Raw genomic sequence first — 8,757 nt, forward strand, 5'->3', positions numbered from 1 at the left:
GATCCACTTTGTAGCTGCAAAAATGTCCAATCAATGATATCTCCCTGAAACTGAAAAATTTTGACTTCTACTCCCTGAAAAAATTCCCTTATGTCATCAAGCATGAAGACATAAAACCAATGAATATAAGAATATCAACATCATCTCCTCCATCAGCAACATCACATAGAGTTGTAGAACCATCTTCATGAAAATCCACTTCACCATCATCAGGAACTTGCAAAATACTTGCATAATCATCAGTCAAAACCATCTCCTCAGCATCAACAAAACCATTGTCATCAGAAACTTGGTATATATCATCAAGAATATCATCAGTAAAATGAACTTCATTGAAAAAAGATGGACTTCCAATATCTTTGACTGAATTTGTAAAAGCATCAACATCATAAAGATCATTGATAACAACATCATCATTCAAGAAACCTTCTGTAACATCAAGATTTGAAGAAAACTCCACATTCTTGATTTGAGTAAGTTGAAGCTTCAAGTCCTCAATTTGATTATCCTTGTTCAAAACAACTTGCTTAAGAGCAACATGAACTTCATAACAGTAAGAAATATGCAAGTCGGCTTCAGTTTGAACCTGAGAAATCTCCACCATCAATGATGCCTTCTCTTCTTGAAGTTGACTGATTTTGAAAAGCGCTTCATTTGCCGCAACCATACTTGAATGCCTCTCATTATCTAGCTCTAATGAGAGATTATTGATCATTTTTTCTTGAGAAAGAACAAGACTTTGAAATTCAGCAAGTTCAGGTACATAACTTCTTTGCAAATCAGTAATTTGCATTTTAGGGACCTGAATTTCGAAACTTTGCAAATCAGGGACCTTCGCTATCAAAACTGATAATTCAGGGATCTGAGAGTCAAGATCCTTGTCTTCACAACCTGAATAACTTATATCCACTCCTAGAAATTGGCTTTCAGTCCTCAAAACTCCAAAAAACTCTTCTCCATCAACACAAACACCTTCCGGACTGTCACCTGTCGAATACTCCTCATCAAGATTCATCAAAAACCGATTCATCACATCATCCTCATCAGTAGCACACATTATGTATTTATCTATCTTCAGCTCTTCCACTTCATTACACTGAAATTTGATGTCTCCCTGAATTTCAACATCTTCAAAATTGATGTCAAATGTTGGTATATGGGTTTGTATGGGATATTGGTGGCTTCTTTTGCTCACTCCCACTTGGATTCCCTTCTTCTCAATCAATAATTCTTCTTTTGGGCAACTCGTCTTCTCTTCCTGCAAAGAGGTGAGTCTCTTCGATGTGAGGTTTGGGGATAGCTGGCAATCCTCTTGGCTCCTTTGGCTCATGAGTTGCTCCTGGCTTCCTCCTTCTTCCTTCATCATCTTTTGGACTATATCTCCCTTGCATTGAACAAACTCTCCTTCCTGAATCAACTTCTTCTCTTCAATAATCTGAGTATCTACAACTTTGATCCCATATTCAAGAACATCAAAATCAGGTTGAAAAACTTCAGGTGCTGAAAATTCAAATTCAGGCTTTGAAACTTCAGTTTTTGAAACTGCAGGTGCCTGAAAAACTATTGGTAATTGAAAACCAAAAACTTGAGGTTGTTTTAGGTTGGAAACAGTAACAGGTTGTTGCAAACACCATTCGGAATCATCATCACTAATGTAATCATCAAACTCATCTTCATACTTCTCTGAAAGACCTTCAACCGCTTCTTGCAACACCTGTATCCTGCGCATACTAGAGCACGACTTTCTTCTTTTTCCTTCACGACCTTCATGCCAGTCTTCTGCCTTGTCAAGAAGATTAGAAAAATCATCCAAATCCTCTTGTGCATCACATAGTTCCTCATGATCTGATGCATCTCGAAAAGATCTGACAATTCGATACAACTTCTTGCACAGTTTATGCATACAGTATTTGACACATACATATTCCTTTTGACATGGCTTGCACATGTAAGGACATTGCTTTGCACAGTGCCCATCTTTTTTGACAAATAGCACACTTTTTCTTCTTCTTCTTTGCCATTAATCACCCATCAAAAGAATAGAGAGCATTTATACCTCTTTAAACCCTGAAACTGCTTAAACTGCATTGCAAACTGAAATACCTGAAACTGTAGTCTGTAAACTGAAAGACTGAAACTGCATTCTGCAACAAACTGCACATAATTTTCACAGAAACTGCACAGAGACTTCAAAGCTGTGTGGGCTAACAATACATTGACCAATGGTCCCAAAAGTGGGTCTGATGTGGGATGAATTGTTTGTTGGCCTTCTTGGTTTGCAGGTAGGGTTTCTTGCAACCTGTTTTCAGGTTCATGCAGTTCAGTCCCCTCCCCAACAATTTCTGCCCCTGCAGCAAGTTCCCCTACTGGTTCTTCTTGGTCATCATTACCTGACTCTTCTCCTTGTCTTCCTCTTGCAGAGAACTCCCTTCTTAATATAAGCCTTGTTCCATATGAATTTTGTGGTACATTGGACCCTTGCCCTGATCCACTCATGCATTGCTTCTGCTTCTTTGTGTAAAATATTGTGCTAACCCTCTCCTTTTATACAAATTCTAACATGAAGGTAAATTGCATGCTCCAAAGGGTAAACATGTTGTAACTACCTTGTCAGCGATTAGAATTCTGACTTCCCTTGGAAATTGTGGAAAGAACTCCTTCAAGAATTGCGTTGCATACTCGTCACACGCTTCCTGCGAGGTTGCCCAATTCAAAAATTCCCGCAAGTGGTCGATGTCAACCAGCAGTTCAGTTCCCTGCTGCATTCCTTAGGCCCACATGGTTCAAGCAAAATTCGAACTGAAAGCAGGATCGCCAAATGTTAGGGGCACACAACCCTAACAGGTATTCAATGCAGGAAACATGCAGTTTACAGGAATCAGGAACAATAAACTGAGTATTCATACACAATACTGCAAAGTAGATAAGCAAAGAACACCATAAGGAAGAGGAAAAGATACTGCCATCATATTCTCTTCATCATCATCACCCAATTACAGAGCATAAACAGCAGTACGAGATTAGGAGAAAGAGAACTGCCTCGTTAGTTATCCCGAAACTGCCTCACGCCATCAGATACCATAAGGTACATTCACAAGTACCCAAAAATATAAGTACTAATGTGCACATATCCCTAAGGTTCAAAAGTTAAAGGTCTTAGTTACAGTTCAAAATATAATATCCTGAATACCCCGAATGCCCTGACAAATCAGGCACTAACATTGACAACATGTCCAAAGCATACTGTCTCTGTGATAGCCATATACCCTCTGGAGTCCTGATCACCTCAATGCCAAGAAAGTAGCGCAACTCGCCTAAATCTTTCATTTCAAACTCCTGTTTGAGAAGACCCTTCACATGGTCAATCTCCATAGCATTGTCACCAACAATAATAAGGTCATCTACATATATGGTAATGACCACAATCCCCACATCACTCTCACGTACATAGAGTGAATGATCAGCATGAGCTCTCCTAAAACCAATATTGACAAGACACTTGGCAATCCTGTCATACCATGCTCTAGAGCCCTGCTTCAAACCATACAAAGCTTTGAGAAGTCTGCATACATAATCTGAGTAACCTGGATCGACATAACCAGGTGGCTGATCCATATACACTACCTCTTGCAACTCACCATTCAAGAAGGCATTCTTTACATCCATTTGATGCATAATCCATCCTCTAGATGCATCCACTGCTATGACATCTCTCACAGTCGTCATCTTTGCCACTGGAGCAAAGGTCTCCTCATAGTCTATGCCATACGTCTGTGCATAACCCTTTGCGACCAGCCTTGCCTTGTGACGCTCAATGTTACCATCAGCCTTATGCTTGGTTTTATACACCCATTTACAGCCAATAGCTTTCTTGCCACTTGGCAATGGCACCAACTCCCATGTGTCGTTTGCTTCCAATGCAGCCATCTCTTCATTCATTGCATCATCCCAATGCACATTTCCAACTGCATCCTCAAAACATGTGGGCTCCACATCCTGTATCACCTTAGCCATGTAGGCTTGGTGATGCGCTAGATACCCATCATAAGTCAATTTCTGAACTGGATTTCTGACTCTATTAGATCTGCGCGGTCCTGGGTCACTCCTTTGCCCTCTAGCATCTTCTTGTACTTTCCTTACACCAGGTGTCCTGATAGCCGGAATTCCAAATTCCTCATCAAGACTTTGTTCAGAACCATCTGAATCCATGTCTACATGTGAAAAACCTGATGATGCATCAGCCATAAAGGGAGGTTCATCAACCTTTTCCTTTCCTTTTCGTGATACATTCCCTGTACCAGTTGGTGGAGTAACCTGCGTACGTAGTCTACCATTCCATGGTTTCTCAACAGAGCCACGAGAAGAGGACTCTTGTGGTCCACTCAAAACCTGTGACTGTGGCCTCACATGTTGTACAACCACATCATCTTTTACATCAGCCCCAATAGTGCCATGTGCATTACTGTACCAGCTGTTCATCTCATCAAAGACTACATCTCTGCTCACTCGTAATTCTCGTGTAGTAGGATTGTAGCACCTGTACCCTTTTTGTTCAAGGGAATATCCCACAAGAATACATTTCTCTGCTTTAGGATCCAATTTCCTACGCAACTCATCTGGTACATGCACGTAAGATATGCAGCCAAACACTTTCAAGTGTGCCAAATCAGGCTTTGTACCTGTAAACTTTTCCTCAGGTGTTACATCATGCACCGTAGCTATAGGTGTCCTGTTCATAATGTACACAGCTGTATTTACGGCTTCAGCCCAGAAATGATGAGGCATGTTCTTGTCATTCATCAATGCACGTGCAACCTCTGCAATGTGCCTGTTTTTCCTTTCTGCGACCCCATTCTGTTGTGGAGTATATTTGCATGTAAACTGCCTGCGTATACCATGCATTCGCAAAAAATCTGAAAAATCATTGGAGAAGTACTCTCCCCCTCCATCTGACCTCAATGTCTTGATTTGCATATCTGTCTCCTTCTCAATAATGACTTTGAAGTCTTGAAAGTGACCAAACACTTCACTTTTGTTACGCATGAAGTAGACCCATACTTTCCTTGTATGGTCATCAATGAAAGATACATAATACCTGCAACCATGTATACTTGCAGTATCGGTTGGACCCCAAACATCTGTGTGCACCACCTCAAGTGGCTTTTTACATACATTGCGCTCATGTGGAAATGAGCCCTTTGACTGTTTTCCAAACTGGCATGCTGCACACACTTTATGCATACCATCCACCTTGAATTTGGGCAAACCTTTTACAATCTGTTTTGATTGCATGCTGCGCAATCTCTGCTCATTGACATGGCCAATGCGTTTGTGCCAAATGTCGACATCAGCCACAACACCTGTGCCCTGTGCAAATAATGCAGCTTTTACCTCAGGCATGTCTACATTCAACGTAAACATTCTGCCCACACATTTGCCCTCTGTGATCATCTTACAGCCATTCTGGAAATCTTATACATAACAGCCATTTGGATTGAAGCGAACCTGCAAACCCTGCTCAACCATTTGTCCAACAGAAACAAGATTCTTTGTAATGTTTGGGACATGAAGTATATCTGCTAAGTACTTTGATTTCCCACTCTTCGTATTTAGAGGTATGTCCCCTACATGAGCAATGGGGTGAGCTCTGTCATCTCCTGTCTGCACATAGCCTGACACATCTGGTTTGCGCATATCTCTAAACCACTCTCCACGAGACGTCATGTGATTAGAGGCACCTGAATCCACATACCAAACATCATCTTGGGTGGAATTCTCTGCAGTCATTGTATTCATTACATGCTGCATAACAAACATGCACTCGTTTTTGCTATCATCTGCATCGCTGCTAGTAGATGCATAGTTGCCCTGTTCTCTCTTTCCACTTGCTTTTCCCTTTGGACAGTCACGTGACATGTGACCTCTTTCACCGCAAGTCCAACATTCTCTGCTATCTGGAGTATGTTGCTGCCTGCTTGATCCTGCACCACGACCTCTTTGACTCCCCCTGCCTTGAGACTGGTTTCCCCTACCACCTGTATTATTTTGATTTGATTGACCTTCCAGAAATTGGCCCCTGCAACCCCTTGGGCCTCGACCACGACCTCTACCTCTACCTCTGTTGGAGTTAGAATAGAAGGCCTGTTCAGAATTATTTCTGCCATGAGAAGAAGATGTGTCAAGGTTCTTCTCCTCAAAAATAAGCATAGAAATCAAATCTTGGAACACGGGGATGTCGTCTCTTGTATTCATGGAAGACCTAAAATGTACATACTCATCTCCTAGACCATCCAAGTATGCACGGACAATGTCATCGTCTTCCACTGAGACTTTAATAGATCAAAGAGCCTCAATGATACTCTTGATCTTCAAGGCATAATCATTGATTGAGAGGTTGTTCCTCTTAACCTGATTTAGCTCCGACTTTAGTTGAAGCTTCCTGGCCTTGGTGTTCACCTCGAACACTCTGCCTAAGTTTCTCCATGCAATGGCGGGGGTTTCAGCATCCTGTAGATAGGCCATCATGACATCTGTGATGCTCATAGAAATCCAATACATCACTTTGCTCTGGCCTTGTTGCCAGTCCCTCAAAGCTTTCCTTTGTTCTGCTGTAGCATTTGCCTCGGGAATCTCTGGTTCCTTTTCATTGTCTCCTTCTACATAGTCCCAATAACCTTTTCCTTTTAGGAAATTTGTTATTCTGAACTTCCATGCAGGGTAGTTATTTTTCTCAAGCTTCTCAGTAACAAATCTGACTGAAACCGTCAGACATCTTGAAGCACTAAGACAAAATAGCTGCAATCTGCAAAAAACCTGCAAATCTGCTGAACCTGCTATCGTGGTACCTGTAACGCTTTCTACACTCAACGAGTGTCCACAATCAAGCGTACATACAACCACTGTACTTGTACAGTAAATCTCTGTATACTGCACTTTGGAGACCTGTTCAAAAACTTGTGCGAAAAACTTGTGGAGACCTGTTCAGAAACTTCAGCATCTGGTCGTGGATTGCAAACGAAGGGATTGTGATGCTCTTGCTCTCTTAGCCTCTCTTGCCTGCACCAGGCTCTGATACCATGTAAAGAATGAGGATGCAAGAGAGCTACACAAGACAAGCACAAAGCACACAGAGATGGAAAGCTTCTTCTTCTTCACAGAAAAGAGAGTACAAAATGACTAAGTGCTAAAACTGAAAAGTAGCACATATGTACATGCGGTCACTAAGTGTGAACTCGCTAGAAGCGTACTAGGCTGGCACTATAAGTGTAGTCCAGCTGTAGAATCACTGGCAGAGATCCTCCGTGTCGGTCACCTAACGCGCCAGTGAGTAAATGCCGTAAGCGGCCAAGACCCGTAGTGGATGCCAGCTCAAGGTGTAGAGCTCGACATCTCAACACAAAAGTGGCCTTGAGACATTGTACGCGTAGGATGTCTCCTGTGCATTTTTTTGGAGCAAGTCCTACTACTATGTGCATATGACCTTCCTTAGTCCCCTTTGTGCCGTATTTCAATTAAAAAATCAAATGGTTAGTTAGGAACTCCCTTCTTGGCTTTCAGAGCCTCAGAGGCCATTTCTGACTCTTGGAGCGCTTTTCCGTGATGAAATTTCTTGATGATGACCAACATAGCTTCATGAACCCTTGGGGAACCTTGCCATGTGATTCTTGTTGGCTTTGGCTTCACCTGAGCTTTGTTTGGCGATTTTTAGCTCTGGAAGCACCCATTATTGCGTTTGCATGCCTCCAATGATTTATAGTGGTCTACCATCATAGGACTTGGTTGTCGAAGGCCTTGGTAAGCCGCTCGTGAAGTTTGGTGGCAAACGGACCTCGCTTGGCTGTGAGAGCCAAGTGATGCTTTGCATTTTCAATGCCGTTTCTGAAGCTTAGGCCTGCTTTGGGTCGCCTTATGGTCATGTGGCCTATGTAGCCTTGTAGAGTTCGTCGAGAAGCTCCTACCCATGAGTTTTGGTATCATTCGGGTCACTTTTGCCGGATTTTCCTCTTTGTGGCCTCTTGCAGGGCTTGAGATGTCAGGGTTTTTTCTGTTGCTTTCTTGCCTTCTTTGGGCATCCAAGATTGGTCTCCTAGGCTAGGGTAAATCCCCTATGAAATCTTGTTGGTATTGGGTTAGCCGTTAGGTTGCTACCTATGCTCACAAGTCTCTACCCTGCAAACCCCGTTGGATTTCTAAGCTAGTCTTGGTGACAAAACATCACATATACACGAAGATTATAAGGTGCTGAGTCTACCTCTCATATCTGGTGGCCGTTGGATGACTGTGTGCAGCGTATCAGCTGCTGGAAGTCCTGTGCGCTCTAGGTGGCTAGAGCTCTCTCTCACAAGTGAATAGTAGAAATGAGCTCTAAGTGGAGTGAAAAAATCTTATAATGGGGGTCCCAGAACCATTTTTCATGAAATTTGACATGTGCTCCTAACTTTTTGCGAAACGCGGTTTAGACTCGAAAAATTTCCCATTTGGACTCCGTTTGCCCAGTTTTCGAGAATTTTGACAATTCGGTCAAAATCTGGCCACAACACGCCTCCCGCTTCATTCTCATAATTGCACCCACACTGTACCCTAGGTTATCTTATAGTCACTAATCATCCCCATCTTTTTTGTTTTTCATTATGTTCACCTTTCACCTGCTTTTTGTATTTTTGAAGTTTTTCTACCAATTATTAGTAAAATTAAAAAGAAAATAGCAAGGTCAACCCGAAAAAACCCCAAAAATTAAAATAAATCAAAAACTTCACC

Source organism: Adiantum capillus-veneris, chromosome 13 (genome assembly GCF_014529385.1).
Source record: "Adiantum capillus-veneris isolate H3 chromosome 13, ASM1452938v2, whole genome shotgun sequence".
Classification (NCBI taxonomy): Eukaryota; Viridiplantae; Streptophyta; class Polypodiopsida; order Polypodiales; family Pteridaceae; genus Adiantum; species Adiantum capillus-veneris.